The sequence below is a fragment of the Cylas formicarius genome, unplaced genomic scaffold (genome assembly GCF_029955315.1).
Source record: "Cylas formicarius isolate icCylForm1 unplaced genomic scaffold, icCylForm1.1 PGA_scaffold_12__32_contigs__length_19106922, whole genome shotgun sequence".
NCBI classification, from domain to species: Eukaryota; Metazoa; Arthropoda; class Insecta; order Coleoptera; family Brentidae; genus Cylas; species Cylas formicarius.
In genome coordinates, this window is record NW_026844225.1 from 9,574,483 (window position 1) to 9,599,875 (window position 25,393).

Consider the following 25,393-nt stretch of genomic DNA (forward strand, 5'->3'; position numbering starts at 1 on the left):
TTATATTATCTTTTCCAATATTCACTCTTCTTTCTGTTTAAAACTATTGATCACAACTGAGTAAATAAATTCATATAATTTATTGTGGTGTTAGTAAATTAAAAAATAAACTAAGAATGGATTTTCATAAAGCTGAATTAATTTATATCATTTATATACTCGGTGAGGCAAAAAAAAATTGTTGACAGTAGGACTTTACAAGGCGAAGTACCCTAGTAGACTCATACCAACTAGACTAGACGTTTGATGCTAGTAGTATTGAATATGAAAAACGGAAAGTGGTAAACCGGAATGGTACGAATGGGGAAAAAGACTTGGTTAATATGTAGCAATAGGATTCAATTCGGTATAAAAAATTTTAAAAAGTTTATGCTGCAAAAAAATGTTTTGACAATAACTAAAAATATTAATAAAGAATGCTAATTTTTCAAAGAAACTTCCACAGGCTCCTGTAATACTTTTTACAAAACTTCTGGATTCCTCCTGCGTCGATTTTTGTTGACTCGAACTAAATAATGTTTCGCCAATCATCCTGGTGGCTTCTTCAGAGCTTGACTGGAACTGGCTCGCATTTTACTCTGTACCTGTATATATATTATTTGAGGAGGGCGGAGATAAATGAAGGGCATAAACACAGTCTCAGATGACTGATTCCCATATTGGTGACAGTTAAACACCTGAGTTGCGGTTAAGATTGTTAGGTTGCTTATAGATTTCTATAGACTCTCTGATTTTTCGTTGGTAGAAGAATTGATTACATGCAAGAATTTTAGTTTTATCGAAAAACATTTTATGGCGGATTTCGTGATTGTGTTCATGTGTTGATGAGTTTATTTGTCTTAGTCTTATTTGATATTTTTTGTCCGGTCTCTCCAATGTATTCTTTGCCGCATATGCATGGAATGCTGTAAATTCCTGGAATCTCAAATGGTCTTTGACGGATCGAAGCTGTTGAGAGATTTTTGGACAAGTGGTAAATCTGGTTTTGACGTTATATTTCTTTAGAAATTTTGATATGTGGTCAGTGATGTTTTGAATGTAAGGAAGGACCACAGTGGCAAGTGTGAAGGTTGTGGTGAAGTGTATTTTGTGATGGAACGCTTAATATCTTTAATGGTGGAAATCATTACAGAGAAGAGCAGAGGTAAGATGTTTTAATTCTGGGTTCAATGACTCGGGCTGAAATAGTTTTACGGCTTTGTAAACAAGAGTGTTGATAACCGATGATTTTTGGAACGGATCGTGATGTGAAAATGCATTAAGGTATCGGTCTGTGTGTGTAGGTTTACTGTAAAGACAATGACCAAAAAAAATGTATATATATATATATATATATATATATATATATATATATATATATATATATATATATATAACAAATTTTAGTTAATTGGGGTATCGGTCCTGATCATCAGGACCGATACCCCAATTAACTAAAATTTGTTGTTCAACTAGCCGGTCACGACTACCGTTTTGTGTGTATATATATATATATATATATATATATATATATATATATATATATATATATATATATATATATATATATATATATATATATATATATATTCAATGGTAAAACGTATGTTAGGGTGTATAGAGTTTAAATGTCTAAGAAAATCCACTAGGTATTCTTAACTATGAGGCCAAATAACAAAGTATCATCGACGTTGTGTTTCCAGAATAATGGTTTAATGGTTTTAGATGGAAGGTGTCGAGAGCTTTCTTTTTAAAGGGTTCCATAAATATATTCGCGATGACTGGTGATAGTGGAGAACCCATGACTGTTCCCGACTTTTGACCGTTATAAGAAAAATATGTTCCAGACAAGCATTTTTCAATTAAGCTGAGAAGGTTTGGTCCCAGATTCTCGGATTTTAATATATCTGAAATGATGTTGAGAGTTTGAGGAATAAGAACTTTCGTAAAGAGGGATTCTACGTCGAAAATAACTAGAATATCTTGTTTATCTAATGTAATGCTTTTTAATTGTGCAATGAAGTGAAAGGAATTAAGTACGAAACTATCAGTTTTCCCTATAAAGAGTTTTAACAAAGAAGCTGGATATTTCGCTAGGGAATATGTTGGAGAACCAATAGTGCTGACAATAGGTCGTGCGCATGCTAGAAAATAATAAATGAAAACCGCATCATAAACAACAGTAAGATAAAATATAAATTAAAAGGGCATGATACGAAAACAACAGAGAAGGATCAGTTGAAAATTGAAAATATTTTTAATCGACACTTTATCGATATATCACTCATTTAATAAACACAAGCGCAATCGGGTGGAGATACTAGGGAAACCAACGGAATATTCGTTCTATTTGTTCCCCTGTACAAATATTCTATGTTATTAATAAAATTTACATAAAAAAATCATCTGGAGGATACCCGGTATGGAAATTAGGAAGGCGGCACAGGTTTTAGCTGATCCTCTTTCTAAACTCATAAATACAAGTTTAAACCAAGGAGTCTACCCTTCAGCATTAAAAGTATATATAGAAATGTACAATATATAAAAGCAAAGGAGACAGACGTGACAATACAACTACCCTCCTGTAGCATTACAAAATCATTTCGGAAAGATTTTCGAACATTGCTTTAATACACGATTAAGAAATACATACCTTGAAAAATTAAACCTAATTTGTCAGCAACAAATTGGTTTTCGCGGAGTCGGTCGACAGAAGACGCACTAAAACAAGTAATTCAACATATTTTCAATGCTTTAAACAATAAAGAAGACATTTCAGGGCTTTAGAGGAACTCCTGTCAACTGGATCAGGTGCTACGTTGCAACTGAGACGGTCCAAGGGCCACTAACCAATTTTAAAGTGCCGCTGGAAAACTTATTGCTCCATCAAATTTATTATGTCTGTTAAAGCGTCTAATATACTCGGTACTGGGATTACTATAATAACTGTTGATAGATAGTCAAAGCCCACTAGAATGTTTGTTTTTTTTAAGTCGGTTTTTACGAACGTGCCATAATTATTCAATAAAAGGTAATTATTTTTAACCTGTCTAACCAGAATTGTTATTAAAATGTGTATTAGATAACTATAAAAAAATCGATGGACTTGTTCGATCCACATCAGTTTCATGCAAAGAGTTTCACTTTTGGATATGAGGATGGAAATTATTTTTCAAATAGGTCAATACTATACAGGTTTTCATAAAGGTATTAAAGCTGGGTTTTAATGTATGATATTAAATTAAAATTACTGTCAAGGATCATCTTTTTTGCAGTATGTTTTATATAAGTAAATATGAATGCCCAAACTTTTTCGATTAATTATTTAATTATTTTAATTAATTTACACTTATAAATAGGTGAATGAAAAACAAGCTGAAGAGGAAATAACATGTGTATATACGGAGAGGAGAGCGGAGAATAAGGTGCAAAAGCAAAAATAGACTTTGATTATTTAATATCTCTCTCTATTATATTTTTTTCTAGAAAGAAATCATTGTCTTCCAGCAGATAACTTTTTAGTAAATTTGAAAAATGCTTTAGACCTATCAGTTACATAAAATCATAAGGTATTAACGTATATTAAATTGAATTAATATATTGAAATATATTAAAAGAACTGCGAAACATTGTTTTTTGTTTTAAAATATGAACTTCAGTTTGACAAGTAATGTTACATACATTTAAAAAATTGTGAAATAATTAGAATGCAATTTTTTTCTATTGTACAGTGTCTCCCATTTTAGATACAATTACATAAATCACATAGGTTATTACAAAAACCTAGTTACTTGCAAGATAAACTTGTCCGTGTTTGACAACTAGAGTATATTATAAAAACAAATACCCTTTTTCCATGACCCATTTATTAAAAGTAATAAACGTAAGTGTAGTTTATATACACAAATTTTGAGAAAAAACTGACTACTGGATTTTACGTTTTTCACCACCTTTCCGACAAGTTACTCGAACCAGAAAGGGTATCTAAAAATTTTGAAAATCACTCTAAAAATGTTCCTTTTATTCCTTGAAAAAGTAGTCTTTGGTCACAAAAGCCGGAAGGTACGCTGTAGAATCATCAAAAATGGGTCACACTGTAGATACATTTTAAGTTCTTTAAGAATGTGCTAAAAAGTTTGAAAATCGCCCTTTATCTAAGAATGTTTCTTTTATTCCATGAAAAAGTAGTCTTTGGTCAAAAAAGCCGGAAGATACGCTGTAGAATCATCAAAAATGGGTCACACTGTGGATACATTTTAAGTTCTTTAAGGATGTGCGATACTTGAGTGCGAATCCGCATGAGTTTTGAATTTTTTGAGTGTTGAAAGCTTTGATGGCTTAACAGTAAAGTAAAATGTTTTCTTAATTTCAGAAATATCTATGGACTGGTCTGATCACGCACTATGATGGCCCGAACAAATTATTTGGCTTACAAGGACGAGGTCCACTTTAGATCAATGTGGGGTTCATGCAGATGCTTTGTTATACTTCGCACCCATGCACAAAAATCTTCGAGTGCAGTTGCCTGATCTGCAATTGCAAAACTCCATAAATAATTCAAGGCAACATTACAATTTCGTAAAATTATAGTGAAAAGCGTATCTGGCTAAGTTATTATTTAGATTCAATGATTTCGACCATCTTTTGAGCACTTAATTATTTTTTTTCAATTACTTAAAATAATTAAATTTAAAACGACAAATATAAGCTCATAAATTTTGGTTTTATAAAAAATATTCCTTTAATTGAGGCTCTGGTACTAACATGTTAGTATCGAACAGCGTTAATAGTTTTAAATTAACTATGGAAGCATCAAAACTTCGACAATTAATTAATTCTCAAATAATTCTCGTATCGGCAAATATTAAATTTTATATAATTAAAAGTAAAGCAGGTTCTGGCAGAGAGTATATACGAGGAAAATTACTGAATTATGCAGCAACTCCCGAGGATCGTACTGCAATTACCTCTAATATAGACTTCCAGTATTTTGTTGTAAACTCCATACCGGAGCTAAAATCGATATTCGCCAGTCATTTCGATCCAAATAATCGCCCATTTGTAAATATTTCAAGGAACATTCAATACCCAAGAATTTTTATTGGCAATAAACTCGGAATTGCCAAATACAAAAACATTACAAAGCACGGAGCTGCTATACCAATGCAAAAAATATGCAAAACAATTGTTAAATGATAAAAATTAGAAAAATCAAAAGTTTTCTTACTTATTATATATTATAGGCCATTTTTTATTTTTTTATCCACTATTATTATTATTTATTTACCATGACTTTGTGTTGGGTCTTTATCATACGAAGAAAACATTTCCTGTGACGTCCTTCAGAAGTAAGAGGAATCGAATAGGAACAACTTTGAAGAAATATTGTAATGTTATATAATAATTAAAATAAAATAATCAAATAAAATAAAAACGATTTAAAAAATTATTCGAAAATAATTTTCTTTCGTATAATTGAAATAGAACTTTAGAATTAAATTTATAGTTGTAAGTGTTTATTTTATTATATTTCTAAAAGGCCACCTAAACAGGCATCCCGTAGAATAAGTTAACAAAAACATTTGTTAATTCTACACAGAACAGGTGTGAAGATACCTTCAAAGCTAAAAAGAAAGTGAAACTTTTCTTAGTATTAGCAAATTATTATTCTTTAATTTATTAAATAATATACCATGTATGTATGCATGTATCTTATAAATGGGTTATTAGAACAGTAAAAACAGTAGCTGATAGAACAAAAATGTTTCTTACAAGCAGAGTATAGGGAGAAGCATTAAATTACACTAAAGTTGATCTATCGGCGAATCTATTAAATCATTTACAATTTTTAGACAAACCAAACATTCCAAATTTTATTTGTAAGTAAGCATTTACACAAATCTAAGTTGCACTTTTCGACTACGGCCTATGTAGTAAGCGTGTTTTGGGTTCCAACATTTGGAAAAAAATCTAAAATTGACCTAATGAGTGTGAGAGCTTTGAAGCATTCACAACCTTGGACAATTATATCTGATTCGTGTTTTCATATTACTAATGATATGGAAATCCCAATAAACCTATTCTATAGAACAATTTTACAATCATTTATACGATACTGAACCACTGTTATAAAAATATCCATGACTTGCATATTATATTATAATTATGAAATTATATATAAATACGCATCGTACACTCTAGTTTCGCTTGCATTTAACGTTATAAAGGGCATGGAAATAAAAACTACAATACCCCATTAAACCTAGATCACCAACTTAGTTAGGTGACTGCCCACACGAGACCTATAGACCTAATACCGTATAAATTTTTAAAAGATCTACCAGATAACTGGCTATTGCATCTGTGGTCACTATGTAATAATAGTCCGATTTGTCCCCTCATCTTGAGGTCAAGTGCTGTTCTCCACGATCCACATAAAAGACAGTTTTGATGATCCCACATTTCCCTATCGTGCTCATTAGTTATAGTTATAGCTTTCGTTGGTTTTAAACGCGCTTTTGATTCGATTCCTCATACTCATCAAAAGCTTTTGTGAGGTGGTGACGATAAAAATTAAAGCCAAGCCACTAAGATGTTCGATATCACTAAAGCCTTCCTTACTTTTCTGCCTCTTACTTGCGGATAGTGATGACTTATTTTCTTTATTGGATGAACCTACTGGCCTACGCAAACCTTATGGTTTTACTAGCTGAATCAGAGACTCAATTACAAAAAATGTTCCTACAATCAATGCTCAAAAAACTAAAATTACGTCCTTTAGTCACTCCCCTTCGGCAATTCATCCAAAATTCTTCTTGGGTGATTCAAGGTTTGATGTTTCCAAAGCGAGCCATGCACTATCTATGCTGAGAAATAGTAAGCTCTCCTCTTGGGACGCAAATCAAACTACCATATTAAATATTTTTCCCGGATGTCTTCCAATTCTGGGGCGTAGGTTATTTACCAAACCTTCAAATATCGCCTCACCTCTCTTATGCAAGTATTACGAATGGACAAGACTGTGTTTTCATCACCAGTTATCTCTGATCTTTGAGGTATAGTCTGTTCATAGATATAAGAAAGTAACTAACTGATACGAATTAAGGAAAGACCCGGGCAATCTGTAAGAATGAATTATGGCCGAACAGGTCCGTACTTTGCTTAGAATTTAATTATTTGGGGTTTTGTTAGGAAAGATACTAAACAATATTTATTTATTTATATATGCGTTTATGTTTAAATCTAAAATAAAATTACAAATTATTTTTATTCCCTACTTAGATTACTTCAAACTATTCACATAATATATCAGTATCACTATCGCTATCATGGTCTGTTCAAATTATTATTTGTTCTATATTATTTGCAATATCGATATACGATTGTTTTGCTTTTTCTATATGTTTAACAGAATTTGCCCAGGTTTGAGGACATGGGAGTTAACACGGGGAAAAACATTATTACGACGAATGGCAGATTTCAGTTGGTGCCAAACATGTTCAATGGGATTAAATATACAGTGGTAAGGTGGAAGCCTTAAAACTGTATGCCCTAGATTTTTTGCATAATTGTCACAGACGTATTCCTTTTGTAGGTTCAAGCTTTGTAGAACCTCAATTAATTGCTTTTTGGTATAATCTTCGTGAAAATAAATGTCGTTATTATACATGTAGTTTTGGATTGTTGCTTTTGTGTCCCATGAGGAAGGGGTTTTAGTCAACTGTTTACTGTTATAACTTGCATTGTCCATTACAATGACGCTATTAGGAGGAATGTTTGGAACTAGTTTGTTTTTAAACCAACTTTCAAATAAATCAGCGGTGGTGTCTTCATGGTAATCCAGAGAAGAATCTTTAATATTTTTCGCAGACAGAGAAAGTCCATTTGGAATCCAAATATCTTTAGAGCCAGCATGCAAAATAGTTATTCCTTTACCTCTTTTTGATGGCGCGTTTGCTTTACACTTATCAGTTGAGTGAACCCAACCCTTTTCCGGGATATCATAAGTGTCCAACCCGTCTTCATCCAAGTAAATAATTGGCCTTTGTTGTTCTCTGTAAATCCTATTTTTTTCTAGATATTCCAGTCGCCATTTCCGAATTCTAAAATATTCTATTAAAACTTGCCTTTTGTCAATTTTTTTAAAAATCTAAAACCCATGTGTTGAATACACTTCCATAAGGTAGTTCTGCCACATTTAACACTGGTTTCGACTTTCTCAAGCCTCCTAATTAAGATATCTAATGTAGGCTCGCTTTGTTCCTCGTATAACTGGTAAATTCCTTCATCTACACACGAGAAAATGTTAGCATCACTTCTTTTTTTCCTCGCTGAAATGGGATTATTCACAATTTTCCATAAAGTTGATGTTGGAATTTTCGTCAATGTGGCCGTTTCTTCTAAAGATGCTTGCTTGCTGGCACCACGTTCAATGAGAGTCAAATAAACATTGTTTATAACTTCCTTAGTCTCAACAGAATAGTGTTTTCTACATTTGAGCGGGAGCATCTCCTGAGATACACTAGACTCGCACATATTTTGCATAATTCGCACACGATTCAACACACGCTGTATTTAACACGAAATAAGAATGATTACTAATAAACTTAAACTAAGTAGTATACCAAACCAAAGAATTTTAAAACACAGGGAGGTATAAAATTATTTTCTATTACGGACCCCAATTTTACCTGAATTTAAATTCCGAAACTTTAGGTAATAATCTTGTTGCATTGTATGTTAATGACCACCCTTGGATAATCCCATTCAAAAGCAATTGGTTACTTTCTCATATCTATGAACAGACCATATTTCAAGAGTGGTGGAACAAGCCATTATATGTCACTTAAAACAAAACTTTAACAAGCAGATCTCAACACTGCAGTGGCTCCAAATACACGAATGTTTACTTAAGTTTTGCACCTTCTGATCTATCATCCAGCTATTTAATTTGCCATTTTAACATTAGAATTTTTCTGAAAATTCATAATTCTTCATTAAACTAGGTCAGGTTGCTTCGTAAGTAACAATCAGTAATCAATTTTAAACAATTTACTACTTTCCCCGATGTACCGTGGATTACCGCTGTAAAAAAATTGTAATCACGTAGTTTTCCCTTAAAAAATGTTTAAAATATCCATAGAAATTAGGCGAATTAAAAATGAAGGCGTTTGACCCAGGAAATCCCAAGAGATAACAAACCTTGCTTCCAAAGGCACAATTAAACACAAACTTCGGGACATATTTAGTGGACATTGTACGAGATAGGAATTCCGTTTTTGGGGTGACCTGTCCGGCGTTTTGATAGAGCAGGGTCTTGACAGAAAAGAAAATTTTGTTAATTACCGCCCACGGCTCGGAAGTCCCAAACTTAAAATTAGGAAAATCGCAAAGGAGTTGAGAAGTTATTTTCAATCAGAAGTTTCAACCCTCGTCAAATTATTTACCCCGACGTCGATTTTTGCCAAGTTTATATAGGTCCCGGGCTAAGCTTATATCAATATTAAAACTTTTTGACTTTCCAACAAATCCAAAAAGTTTGAACAAACAGACCGATTTTGATAACGTCGATGAAACAGCCAAACGAACGCGCTTTTAAAAAAAATGTAATCTCCCAACTCGTAATTGTAAAGTTAATTAGACCGACATTTTTCATTCAACTCTGTGCACGTCAAACGTTAATCAGGGGCGATCTTTTTTTAATAAATGGCATTGCAATATCAATCTACAAAGCCATATCTCTTTTCGCTGAAAAAAAAAAAACAAAAAAGCGGCGTCCACAATTGCAAAGGGTGAAATCGACTCTACACAATTTTCAAAATAGCACTTTTTTTGTATGATAATATTTTATCTATCTGACAATTGTTGGGATATCCAAGGAAGTATTCAAATTCTTATGAAACAAATTAACAGAATAGAAATAATCAGTATTTTGAGACTACTACAATCAGGTCAATATGTTGCTCTAATCGGTATAGGTATACATTTATTTCAAATACTTCAAATGCTTCCAAATTTGCTCAGTTTTCCAGAGTTTTTGAGGATGATTATCCTATAAAATTTGTAATAAGTATTTAGAAAAAAGTACTGCAAATTTCCTGATTTTTCAGGGTTTCCTGAATAAAAATAAGTATCTGCATGTGTCACAAAAATGTATGTTCTAGGATCTAACTATCAGGGAAATAATAAAGATCGAAAAATAGTTTAACGTGCAACTTATGTGAACGACTTTGTTACTTCTCTTTCAAAAAATTCGTTCCCTAAATTCATTTTTGCATTCTTTGGATAAGAAAAAGAGTATTGATTACGAAGTGATGAACTAACCAAAAGTATTGGCTACTATGTAATTGTATTGTAATAATAATTGTAATGTAATTAATTCCTTTTTGGGCTCACTGGATAAAACACTAGATAAGAGTAAAAACTCACCAAAAGTATTGGCTACCATGCAATTGTTTTTTCCAAAAATTCTACAATTCTGAATACATATGAAGAACTGCAAATGGGTTTCACTGGATGCTTCCCCCATTCCCTTAATTCTTTTTGCTTTGACTGGATAAAAAAACACAGCTAAAAATTGTGAACTACGATATGATTGTTACTATTACTTATTGCGGATGACAATGCTGTCAAATGGCACCTATAATAATATGTGCTCGGATTTATAATATTATTTTTCAAAACGGCATACATATAGCTATGTTTAATTTAAACCTTAGTTTATTTAAAACAAACACATATAAACTTCATTTTCCAAAGAAACTTCCACAGGCTACTGTAATACTATTTACAAAACTTCTGGATTCCTCCTGCGCGGTTTTGCTGAGTCGAAATTGCTGACGTTTCGCCAATCATCCCGTTGGCTTCTTCAGTTTCAGTCAATATAAACTTCTTTAGCTCGTAGTTATAATTCACTTATATCTAACCTTTGCTTTGATTGTAGAGATAAGAAATATATTGCTCACTTTCCCGATTTTGTGAAATAGTATAAGCCTCTATTGTACCATTCTGTGATTGGGTAGCTGCGTCTGCCTGTTGAATGGCCTATGATATATAAATAAATAATTTTTTAGAAAAAGCAGGGTTTCCTGACTTTATTTATGACTCTATATTCTTGGCTGTAACTATTATGGAAATAATATGTCAAACCGAGCTACCTATGTGAACAATTTTGATATTCCTTTTCCAAATATTTGAATATTCTGAGAGCATTGCATTTTCATATTGTGATATTGTTTTTAAAAAAGTACTAGGTACTTTTTTTACAAATTATCCTGTTAGCTTCTTCAGAGCTTGACTGAAACTGTTTCAGAAGATTTTTAAAAGTAATACAGTAACCTGTGGAAATTTCTTTGAAAAATTAAGTACTAGGTAGGTAAATAAAATCAAACCAAAAAAATACATTAACACAAAACTTGAATGACATAAACAAAGCGAAATCCCATGTTGGGAAATTAAATTCCCTGACTTATTCAATTTAACACCGTTCCGTGACATTTCCAGGTCGATCTCTAAAATTCCCGACTTTCACAGGTCACTGGAAGCCCGCTAATATCAATCTAATGAAAAACCATTTTAAAGCCAAATATGGGTCACAAGGGCAACGATTTTAGTTTTGAATATGAAATAGGCACGGGCAAAATGTACATAAAGAGGAAACGGAAAAGTTACACCCACAAAAGTTGTTGATAGTGAAAGTGAACCCCAGGACTTTCAATGCAGTTTGTCCCGCACTACAGGCCAGTGCCGATCAATACCAGAGGCGATAGAGCCTGTACTGTTTGTTTTACGTTTCATGCTTGCTCTGTTGCCAAGAATATTTGGAAATAAATTACAATGCCTTGTACGCCAGTTTTAATTAACGCTGCGAGTTATATTGCGGTTTAATAAAAGATATCGTCTAGTGAGTGAAACATAACCTCGAAATCTGCCTAGGTTTTGGAGACGACATCCTGTTATGATTTATAATTATATAACATCCGGGTGAAAATGAACACAACAAGAATATTAAATGCAAAAACAAAAATCCAATTTTATAATGTTTATTCCCGGGCACGCGGTTGTCGTCGGAGATGTGTGTTAAGGGGCCATTACGTAACTGCGAATGTGACAACACTGTAGATTGGGGAGCGAATGTTGCAACATGATCGACAATCCACATGCGGTCCGCACAAGCGAAGCAACTTGAAAACCCTCTATAAGTACTTTTGAGACATTCAGTGCAAATAAAATAAGTAGGTTCAGACATTTAGATATTTATCGATAGTTTGCTCTTCCCAGCATCGAGTATTTACTTAAGTGACAAACTCAGTTACGAATATCGAAGGGGCAGTAATCTACAAGGGGGAGGAAGAAGTTTTCGTGCTTTTTGTTTGCTTTCAAGTGCGAATGGTTTTGATTGATTCTGTTTGCTTTGCCACACGAACAATTTGTTGATTACTTGTACGACACAATTTAAGGCACAATGAAACTTAATTACAATTTTTAATCGAAATTCGTGCGAAAACAACTTGGGGAAAAAAGCAATTTCGAATGAAATGCGGATAAGTCTAAACGCTAAAGAAAGAGACCAGTATAAGATTCTTAACGACAATAAACCCCTTTTTGCCTTTAACAATATTTATTTAATGAAAAATAAGATAGTAATTCCCGCCTCAAAGAAAAACAAGAGAAATTTATCCGAGTGCAATATTTTTATATGGGCTATAACAGTTTTATTTGCGGCTCTCTGGATGTATTTACTTAAAATGATTTTAGGATTTTGAAAAACTCATTACAAGCTAATAGTTCTAATAAGAGATATAGTTTTATAATAATAATAAAATTAATGATATTGTTATTCAAAAATTAAAATAATTTACAATTAATCAAATAAACTGAAACTGAACCAGCAACTACTAAATTTTTTAAAAAGGTCACTGACTTGTACTAATAAGCCAACTCATAAAATTTAGATTACATTTGTTGTATTGTTGTTGTATAAAGTAAATATTTCTAAATTTAAGTTTAAAATTTTCACTTAAGCATTATAATAAAAAGCCGCATTTTAAAAAACTGAACCCAGTTAATTGCCAAAAATATCAATCTTTCTCTGAGTTAATGCGCGGAGTCTTTGCTTTTTGCATTTTATACAAAAACTTACACGTCTAAAATTAATGCTAAACCATCGCAAGTCGTACAGATATTATCATACTTTCATAAGCCATGTTATAAATCGTAAGCACAAAATTTTGGATTCTTTGTGTTCTGTTTTTGCTATCTACATCGAGACACAAACCGTAAACAATAAACTTAAAATGTGACAATATTAAGGTTGCACACAAAGTTTTCTTTAGTTTGAAATATGTAAAACATTTTTAGAAGCAGAAATATTCTTTGGAATATAATTTTTATGTGTTGCTTAAAACTAAAATTACTAGCGATTACTATCCCCAAGTTTTTTTGTCTCATCAACTAAACCAATTTTAGTATTGCCTACATAGACTTCAACGATACTTTTAAGAATATTCATTTTATTTTGGCTCCCAAAAATCATAAAATGAGTTTTCTCAGGATGAATTTTGAAGTTGTATTTACTTACTGTTTGTAAGTCTTCATTAATGAATCCAGTAGGCTTCAAAATAAACAAAAACATTTTGATGTAACCTAATTGTCAACCTTAGTGTGTGAACTAATTAATTTAATTAATGACAATTTAGAACAATTCATGTCGCTTTTGCCGATAAAATATATATTTTCTAATCCCAGTTTAGTTAGTTTTGATTCATTATATTTGTTTCGATCACCTTTACAATGCAATTTTAAGACACAATGAAACTGAATGACCATTTTTAATCGAAATTCGAACGAAAAGGCGACAGAAAAAAAAGGAATTTGGCAAAGGACGCGGCAGAATCTAATAGCAAACAAAAGAGATCAATGAATTCTAAAATTTCGCAATTCAGTGGAAGTTGTTGATTTTAATTAGGCTCGAATTAAACGAATTTCTAAATAAGCACTTCGGCGATTTAATAATCAGATAACGAGGCACATAATTGTAGGCTATATTTATCGATTTCATTTTATCGGCTCGGAAGATTCAAAAAAACATCAAACATTTTTTTCTGCAATTTCCACAATTTAAAACGAAAGTAACCAAATGTTGTAGTTTAAATTTTATATTGATTTCCGAATAGGAAATAAACGTTATTTTAAAACTAAGTTGAGTTAAACAACACGTCACGTTACATTTTTATTAACAAAAGAAACACAGTAAAAATGGACGTAAACTATAAAGGAAATCTTTGATGTTAATTGGTGTTACATTCCACTGCAGTCCACATTGGACATAATGTCAAACCGGTACTTGTACCTGGCATGTTTATTTTAGAACTTTATGTTGAAACGTTTTACATTGATCGATTTTACATTTATCGCCTACGAACTCGACAGCAATTTCCAACTTTAAAATTAAAAATGGAAAACTATAAACGATAGGCGATGGAATGATATTACGTAACCCATAAATTGTATCTGGAAATTTATAATGACTTCACGCGATAGAAACCATGAAAGCTATTCTAAAATTCTACAGAAACCCTCAATAAAAAACTAATAAAAAAATCGCCACGCCAGTCTTAAAAAAACGACATTTTTGTAACATATAACTTCAGAATGCGAGTTAAAAAATCTCAATACGAATTATTAAAATTTTTAGATTCAGTAACAAAGTTTTTCCTGAAAGATGTAAGTCTTGAAGATATAAAACAACGTTGCCTTTTTAGTTGGACACCCAATATAATTAATATATTTTCCTATTTATTGTGAGGAATAATACAGTAATTCCAATCTCAAGAAAATGAAATGCAAATTTATCGATAAGTATATACAAAACAAAGATTGGAAAAGAAGATTTTAATCAGTGGGAGACTATTTTAGTTTGATGGCCTAACGGTGCATTTCAATCATTAGGGATTTAACGGATATTTCCAGAGAAATGTCTCCAAACAATCAAAGACGATGATTTTTACCAGCTCATAAAAACAACATAACATAAAAAAACAAATTTAGCAATATCATATTAAAATGGCTAAATAAATTAAATTATAAACAATTATATACAAATATAGCAATTAGCAACAACATTGATATAAACACTTTGGTTAGTTTAGTTAAGCATTCTATTGAAAAGGGCTAAATGGTTCATATTATTTTTACCTATATAAAATAATTAATATTACCATAAATTATTCATCAAAATCATTCATCTTTAAAATAAATATGTATTGCGGAAAAATCTTAAATAATACAAATTATACCCTAAAATAGGGAATATTTATTGCCAATTTCACCTTTTTTCTAACCCAGAGGTGAAAGAAAATTTAATATTTATGAAAACAAATTATCCTTTTGCACCGATGGCACCTACGAAATTGTAGACACATCCAGTGACTTTAATAAATCACTTTGAGCTACATTCCAAAAAAGTTTCAGGTACTCTTGGGGCTGCGGTTACAAAAAAATGTATGTCAGCAATAACACAGGTGTCAAAATCCTAAAAAATATTTCAGTTATTCAAATTTTTATAGGCAATTTTGAAAGAGAACTGGATTTGTATAAATTAGAAACACACTTAAATGTAAAATTAAAATACTGTCCGATAACTTCTGTAGATGTTGAGCGAAGTTTTTCCCTTTTTAACCATATGGTTATGGATAAAAGGCACAATATTTTTCGGGAAATTTTGAAAAACAAATAATAGTGTGAATTGTATCTGAATGTATCAATTATTGAATTATTAATTGCATTTTATTTTTTTATAATTGCTAATAATATTTTGTCACTGTAAGATCTTTTATTACGATTTTTTTTTGTTTAATTTATTCTCAGGTATAGGTAAAAAATTATAGGGTTTAATTATAAAGAAATACTTCTGACTTTATTTAAAATAACATTAATGTTCATGATTATTCATATAATAAAAAAGTATATTTGCATTTTTTGTTCATTTCGTTGCGTATATTCTGAACATTTTATGCAATTAAATCGGCATATTTTGAAGGTTTTCGCATTTTATTAGTAGTAACCGGTCTTTATTGGTAAAAAACATTAAAAAATTACGTCTTCAAATGATTATAATAGACCATTAAATGTGGAACAATTACACATCGAATAAAATAATCAGCCCTTTGACTCATATTCCAAAATAAAATTGCATTTTCCAAAACCCCTTATAATTTGTGTGTCAAAAACAAATATTAGGCACAGAGGGCACTAAAGTGGACTCATTTAAATCGAAAAGATATCACTGGGGTGCGGACAAATATGCGTCAATAATTTAAAATTTTGCATACCAAGATTTTTTTTTTACCCATCTAGAGAAACCGCTGACGACCCGCCCCATAAAATAAATACGCCAAAAGGAAATCCCTAAAAGTGAATGATTTCAATTTCAAAGTGTTCTGGGAATGCAGAATTCGTTAAAAATCCACCGAGAACAGGTTCTCCCCGAAAATCACATTTTACTTGCATAACCTTCAGCAAATATGGCATGAAAATCTCGCAAATTGCGGCTCTGTCTTCAACGGATTTTTCCGAAAAATAGGGACCACAATTTTTCGCGTTTCATACACATTTCCAACGCCAAAATTTAAACCGAATTTGATTCGCAAAATCCGTAACTCATAATATTTAAAACACGGCATTTTTTTATACCTGGAACTGCTTCACATATTTAATTAACACTACGTCAACCGCAGCGAATGTTACAATACATTAGATTTCGCTGGATTTATATTTAAATTCACGAATTTTTTTGTTCGGCGTTAAACATTACAATACCAAAACCGGTTGCGATAAAACAAATTGTGGGAATAATAGCCTTTGTGATATTAAACAGCAGTTGATTATATATTTTAACATATTAATAGGGGATCAAAAATTCTAGATGCTAGTTAATAGCGTGTGTAGGCTTAAAGCGTTATTGGTGTCCATTTAAATATTTTAATGAAAATTGTACAAATCAACTCGAAAGAATATGTTAAAATTAACTTCATAGGAAAATGTAAACGATTCCTTGCCTACACATCTTGAATTTGTTTAGAAAATAAATTACAGAAAGGCAGTCGATTTGATTTGATTAGATAAATACAGTTAAAGTTAAATGTTCAAAATAAATATAAATAAAAATGTAAACGACTGACCAAGTTTACTACTGCACTTTTTTTTAGCAGCAAGCGAATGAATTAAAAGCTATTATAAAGCAATATTTTTTTTTATGAAAGATATAAATTATCCATATGGCAACCCTGTATATTCAATATAGACATACTTTTCCAAAGAGAAACATCCTCGGTTTTGTCAATTTTCCTTATTATTTGATTATAAGCCTTTTCTTATAGCGTAATTTTTTTGTGTGCTTTTATTGTGTACATATTCCTTTTTTTAATTTAGGTGACTGTATAAGTGGTCTGCTCCATAGATATATACGCAAGCATTGTATTCATTTGATGGACTTTTTTTCTTATTTTGTGTATTTGTGCATTATCTATTGTACAGTTTTGAAGAACGCTAAAATGCATCGGATGTGGTTTGCATTATCCGGACAAGTGCTTAATTCGACTTTTTATAATGTACTTATAAATATATATCATATAATTCGTATTTAGGCAACACTCCCCACCGTGCTCGTCTATATTTCCATCGCAATGGCAATTTTATGAATGATTTTTGCAGTCTTTTGAAAAATGTCTACTTAAGCGCAATGAGTATTATCAAAATTAGACTTAAAAAGCATGATAGAACCTTTTCCGAGCCTTTTCGGCATATTTAAGTTTGTAACCTTTAAAAGCAAACACTGAATTTTTAACCACAATATTTTATTTTCGAAATAAAATGTCAAACCAACAAATTCAGAAAATAATGGAGCACGAGCAAATCATTAACAACAACAAAATAAAATTCCATTTTTATATGAAAAACGTATAAAACGAAAGCTGTAGACGTAAATATAAGTGTTGGGATACAATTAAACTGTTGCATTTCAACAATAATATCTCAATATCGAACTTTTACACGCAATAATAAAATTAGCTACCTAGCGGAAATAGATTGATATAGGACAGGCTATTCACAATAACAACATTCGTTGGACAAAAAAATGTCAATGGGCAATTTAATTATAAATTATGTCGAATAAAATATAACCTGTTTTGATTTTGGATAAAAGTTGTATTTAATACGCACTGTTAAATTTGATTTTTTGTTAAAACTTCATTAAGGAGGTATTTTTTGAAAATTGGATAACACCCTTTCGAAAAATACCGTTTCGAATCCTGTGGGATGTAGATCAATGGAGAAATAGATGGAAATGGAAATCTGTGTGGAAATCGATAACACATAGATGTCCAGTGAAATATGTGGAGATACGTGGAAATCCGATAGCGACCATTTAATTTTTAATTTAGAATGGAAAAAAGCTAGGTAATAAAGCTCCTTAGATTAACACGTCTGCAAAATTAACTCGATTTAACTAGAATGTCATTATTTTTACGTATATTAAAAAAGTTTTGTACACAGCAAACACGAGTCTATGGCTGCAAAATAGGATATACAGGGTGAGAAAAATGGCGATTCTTAAAATGACCTTAAATAATACATTTTTTTTTAGTAAGATGCAAAAGAAATTAATTTAAAAATACCCAGGGTGGTCCAGATTCGCCTAAAATGTGGGGGCGTAAAACTTTTTTTAAATATTCAACTCCTTATTTTGGGCTAGTGTAGCCGCAAAAATGCGAAAAAAATGGCGCATTTAGTAGCCACAACGCAACTCGCTTAGTGTATTAACAAAAGTAGCCAAGTTCTCCAAAACAAAAAAATCTTCGTTATGTTCTAATTGCGAATAAGCCTGAAGAATATTTAGATTTCAACCGCACATTGGAAGAAGTAAATCAAGATTATCGACTACTAAACTTGTTGAAAACCATGATAACGATGGGAAATTTTAGGGTGAGCGACAGACACACTAATCAAAATGGCGCCTCTTCTTCTTTTCCTTTCACGCGTGAGACGGGATTATTCATTCCAATGACATGACGAGAATCCAAACTTTTGAACTGTGGGAAAATGTTAAAAGTCCCCTGGACAGCATTGACTAGAAATATTTCAATCTTGAAGGAGTTAAAATTAGTGGAAAAACTTAGTTAATAATAGTGCAACAAGTAGTCAAAGAAAAACAAATTATGAAAATACGAACTAACCCTGGAAATTTTGCACGCCCTGTGAAGGCGAATTTCGAGATACACGTTTAAAACAGATTTTAATCCATTTCAGGCGAACTTTCCGGTGTTACGGGATCTGAATTATTATGGTATTAGTTTAGAAAGTATTAATTAAACCCCGTTTAAAGGGGGGTAAAATGGATGCAACCCGTCCCACTACCCACGCGAGGCAAGAAAAGGGGTGCCTGCAGCGGACAAAGAAAATTTGAATTCCTTTGAAATTTCATTATCGAGTTAAGACTAGCGAATTGTTAAAAGTATTTTTAATGGCATTCCCTTTTGGGGGGCCAGATCCAGCTTTATAAGAACGTTTTTTCGTCGATACTTTGAGTTTCGAGTTTCCTAGTACACCTTACAAAGAACTACTTCAAGCTACTGCTAACAAACAAAAATTCTCTCAAAAAGAAAAGAAAAAATCAAAATACCAATCGTCTTTACGTAGTTCCTTTTGTAGCAAACAAAATGCCAAATTAAGGTTTACAAAATACTACCGATATTGAAATTCCGCACGATTTATTCTTACACGGAATCTACTGGCCCGAAGGTCTGCAGACTGATATTAAATTTAAATATCCCAGAAAATATGAAGAACAAAAGCACTAGAGTTTCTCCACATATTTTTTTTCGTCCTTTTCAAAATATTACGTGAAATACTCACAAGGTAGGTTCCACAATTTAAAAATCCATTAAACTTTTTACGTATAAAGAACAGAATTCAGATTTAAACTTTGTAATTTTTCTTTTATTTTATTGCTAGTTGCGTATCTTACGTTGAATAATTATCCAACAATTTTTTTTTTGACATGGAAATATTACGGATGTGCTGAAAACAACTGAACTATGAAAATTGTATTTAATACTATTAATACTCAAAGTGATAATTAACGAATTCTATATTAAATAAACTGACCAATAAATGAGCAACGTTGGACATTAATTGAAAACAAATATTCAAAACGCATTACAACTGACCAAATATTAACATTATAAACACTTATTTCAGAAAAAAAAAGAAAAACGAGATATACAGTCGGTCAAAAAAGTCTCCATATACTTAGTATTTTTTCAGTTTTCTTTTAATTTCGCAGCAATCTCATTAAGAGTAATAGAAATAAAAAAAAATCATTTGAAAAACTATTTAAACGATAAAAATAGAGCCGTTTTAGAAGCAAGAAACTATGTACACTATTATTTTTTATGATAAATTGAAAAGTTTCTTAAAGTATTATATTTTGTAAAATTGTCATTTGCTTTAATAATGCCATTAAGTCTTTTTGGAAGACTTAAAAAAAACTTGTGGTGCTGTTTTCCCACTCTTATCTTATCCTATTTTTTTCACTCGTAACTTGATGTTTTTTTCACTCGTTGCTTTAATTCTTCCCACAAGTGCTCTATGGGGTTAACATCCGGAGATTGTGGTGGTGTATGAAGTTATTGGCAGACTGTTGGAATAAATAATGTTCCTCAAGGTTAAGTTTTTCAACACTTTGGTTTAAAGTATTCTGCCTGTCCCATTAGCAGACATGCACCCCCACAATAAAACATGCTTCACCTTAAGACAGACATTTTCGATTTTCAAAGCTGCATTTTTTTCCTCCAAACTCCAAAAGATTAATATTTGCTTTGTCACTATAGATAACGTTTTCCCAAAACTCCCTGGTTTTGTTAATGTGTTCTCGGGCAAATTCCAAACGTTTTTTTCAATTTTTTTCCGAAATTAAATGGTTTTTTCCGGCAACACGGCCGTTATAACCTGCTCGATGCAAGCAGTTTCTAATCGTTTGATGACGAACATTTTTTGAGAACTCTTAACTGATTTGCTTTGCAAGTTTTGGAGCGCTTGTTTTAGAAGTAATTCTAATTTTTTTCATAACAGAAGACTCTTCTCGGCCAGTTAACTCCCTGGGACGACCAGAGCGTGACCACACTTTACAAGATCTGGTGGATTTGTATTGATTTATTACATACTGTACAGTTGAATGTGATTTTTTAATTATTTTACCAATATCTCTAAAGGATTTTTTCTCTTTCCATAAATCTACTATGATTTTTGGAAGAGCAATTGGAATTTCGAAATTTTTAGCGCTCATTTTGCTTTTACTTCAAAACTACTGACTTAAAAGTGGCGTCAAAAATAAACAAGTATAACTCAGTTGTTTAAGCGAAATTTGATACAAGCTGATTTGATAAAATATTGATAATTAACGGTTCTACGTGCATAGTGATTTATTAAAGTGTATGGAGACTTATTTGATATAGTTTCTTGCTTCTAAAACTGCTTCATTTTTTATCGTTCAAATAAAGTGTCTTAAAAGATTTTCATTTTATTTTTATTACTCTTAATGAAATATTGATATAGATTTCTCATTAAATGTAAGTGAAAGAGGAAACTAAAAGAAAACTGAAAAAATGCTGTGTGTACGGAGCCTTTTTTGACCGACTGTAATTCAAAAGTTCCAAAAAAATTTTCTGTAAGTTTGTTATGAACAAAGAGCAATATATTGTTGAATTTGAAACTCCCTGCTAATGGAGATTTGAAAAAAAAAACGCTCAATAGACCTTAAACATTAAGGCCTTTATAGGCATCGAAGAATGTGGTATGAGTCACCTGCAACACGTTCAGAGTTGTTCGTCAGAGATACTTTTATCGCATTAACAAAACGCTTCACTTCCGAGAAAACAAGCGACACAACAGATATTTAAAATTCGCCGTCATTGTTTAAATCAAATCCGATTTGTTTCCAGATCAAAAATTTTATTGCACCAAATAATTTTAACGTAGGTATTTATTTAGATTTTGCCCTACTACAGACATATTTTATTAATAAAAAACTTTAATAATTTATTTAGATCTAGAATTCTTTTAATTAAAAAAAAATGAAGTTTGAAAATAAAAGATCTTATATATGACTTCAAAAGTTAACAAAAGCGGTACATACATTTGAATCACAAAATATTTTGGATTTGTATTGCCATTTTTGTTAAGTCTATAGCATGTAGATTACATCGCAGAAAACAAACATTGGAAATACTATATTGATTATGCTTTATTTTTTGAAAATATTTACTAATGCGTGAATGCACTACTGGTTTTATCTGTGAAAGAAAACTTTGTTATTGCAAGTCTTGACAATTCAGCGGATGTAGAATCCAACAATTAGCGTGTTCTTTAGTATTAGTTTGTGCCTTTTGCAGTGAACGTTACAGTTCGTAAAATATGGCATTTCCGACGTATTTGACTCAAATGGAATTCGAAGCGGCTACGGAGGAGATAGTGATGGATGAGGACAATAACAAAGAAAGTCGTACGTAAGATTTGGATTTACGTATTCTTATGTATTGCAGCATTCCGTTCCTTGTAAATTTATGCTAAAAATAACATGAAAAAGATTTACAGAACATATCGGTGCGGTCTATATTCCACCCGACGTGGACACCTTGACTGACGAAGAAGATATGAACGCTAACATAAATCTACAAGAGTTTGGGGAACCAACTCATATAGTTGGAACTTTCGGGTTACATACACCGAATGATACAGTTGTCCTTCAACAGTCCTGTAATTCATCAACTACTGAACCTGAATGGGCTCATCAGATGATGAAACCCTGGAATTCAAAAGAAGACGTATGCTTTCTGCCATCAAAAGGCTTGCTTCTACTGTCAAATGGAAGAAAGGTCAGGTTGAGTACACTCAATCTGACCTCGATGAATTTAGATCATGTGAGGCTTTCTGGAAAACTCCGCTTGAAACATTTTTTATGTTTTTTGATGACGAAGTGATTGATTTGATTTTAAACCTTACATTGCTTTGCGACTTTTAAAAACTGATAAAACAATTACTCAAAGAAATCTTGCATCTGCCATAGATGAAATGCGTTATAATATTCAAGGTCACCTCATGAGGCGATGTAGAATCTGCCACAGCCACACAATTTACGTTTGTAATATCACCAAAAATGAAACCGGGTGTTACAAGTGGTGCGCTCACGCACCAGAAAATATTATGCGATTTTTTGTATCAAATCAGGTTCTACTTGGAAAACAATCCACTTTTAGTTATTTTCTGTCGAATTTGAACTTTCTTTTGTATTTTTATGTATAAATTATATGTTACATCTTATATGCCCCAAAACATTATTCATTGTTTTTTCCCAGTGGTTCGTTTTGTATGTTTCGAGTTTTTATTATTTTATTTTTTTTATTTATTTTTTTGACACATATAATGTATTCTTAAGTGCAACAAAATAAATAATTTCAGAGCTAAAAAGCATTTTTTTATTTTCTTTTATGCGTGGGATAACATGGGTTAACCGAAAAAATATTGCAAATTTAATTTCTGCGGGAGGACTTTTCTCCATGCCTCTACAGTTGTCAATGTTTCTAATTTCTACTTTTGGTGTTATCTTATACTAAATAGTGCTGGTTGTTAATAATAACTTACAATAATTGAGACGCAAATGGGCACAAGCTTCCGTCTTTGCCCCAAGAAACTGTGTGGCACTGCCATTTCATACCGCACGGTTGTACCACCCGTTAAGATAAAAATTCGGCGTGCTTCTAAATCCACCTGAAGCACGAACTGTAGAGCGAGCAATGCAACTCTACGTAAAGTTGCGTAATAAATAACACTCGCGATTTCTTTTCAGTAGCGGTAAAGCGTTTAAAATACAAATTTCACGCTCCTTTTAAAGCGAACAACAAAAAGACACATACGAATGGCTTACCAATCCAATCGCATGTTACAAAGCAAACAAATTAACGAAAAAAAAATTAAATTTACCAAAAAGCTACGTTATAATAAAAATGTCGGGGTAACATGAAACCAATGAGGCGCGGTACGAAACGGTTTCGGATGAAAATTGAAAAATTCAAGCATTGAAATATAAAATACTTTTCCACGCACCTCAGTGACTTTTCCCGAAAATAATTGTTAATGTAATGTACGGTCCATTTAAAATAACTATCCGTAACGAGTTTTAACAATCACCGTTAGTAATTAGGCCTGAATGTGAAATGGCTACCCACCAACAAATAACATCATGATGTAAAGGCGATATGAGCATAAACTTCAGATTTTTGACATTTCGAATGGTTGTATCCTGTTTAATGAGTGAAATAAACTATTAGACCATTTTTATATAAAGGAGTCCACACACTGGCGTGTATGTGTGTCATACACACTGTATATCAAATATACAGTTTTATTCTGAACGATGTGTGATGAAGACGAGTTTCTATATTTATCTGTGGCGTCTGCGTCCAATATCAAAATAAAATAATTAAACTCATGCCAAATGGGAATGGCAAACTTATGTATGTTAAAATATGAACATTTTGATTCCTCAATTTTGTCATTTCCCTTCGGAAATTTCCACGAATCACACTTATTTTAGATTTTATTGCAATTTTTGTTGATTTTGTTTCACCTTCTTGTGGTTAGTTTTGGTATCGTAGGTTTTGGTTTCATAACGTTTCATACGTTGCATCTTTTTGGTTTTATGCATTTAATTTTCCACAAACAGGTTCAATAAAGTCTTTGGTAAGTTATATTGAATAACTTCTTACATCAAACATTTTGATAGATGATGAAGTTTTGACTACACGTCACACATGTTGTCTTAATTAAATCAGTTCCCATATTAACTTTGCATCAACTTTGACGGTTCTTTTTTTAAAGATAAACACTTTTAAGTATTCAGTCAAGTCCATATGCTGGTATATGAATATAAATATTATATGGACTACTTAGTTTGATTCATATTTCTTGAAATTAGGGTGTACTAAAAAAATTGATTGATTCTTCTGAAAATTACCAAATTTTTAGAAAACTGAAAAGGGAACAATTATTGTATATTACTAAAATTAACCTAATATGTTAATATTTAACGCATGACGGGTAAAATCAAATGTTTAAAAACTATCGTAAATTAAATTGTCGATTAGTTTTGATGCACAAATCATCAAGAGGATCAAAATTTGACAAAGTGATGACTAGGGTTGTGGAATTGACAGATCAAATTTTTTTGTGTCAATTGACCGAAATAATTTTAAAAATGCAATGAAATTTATATTCAAGTAGCCATCGCGTCGTTCTGGGAACTAAATGGAGTGAATCTTTTTATTGGGATTCCTCGAATTGCTAAGTATCGTACTCG

At 31.7% G+C, this 25,393-nt stretch overlaps 1 protein-coding gene across 4 annotated transcripts in view; it reads right to left on the bottom strand.

Annotated features, from left to right (window-relative positions):
- LOC132708700 (plexin-A4) overlaps window positions 1–25,393 on the bottom strand; it is a 315,847-nt gene that overhangs the window by 226,255 nt on the left and 64,199 nt on the right. The gene's annotated exons all lie outside the window — the stretch shown is intronic.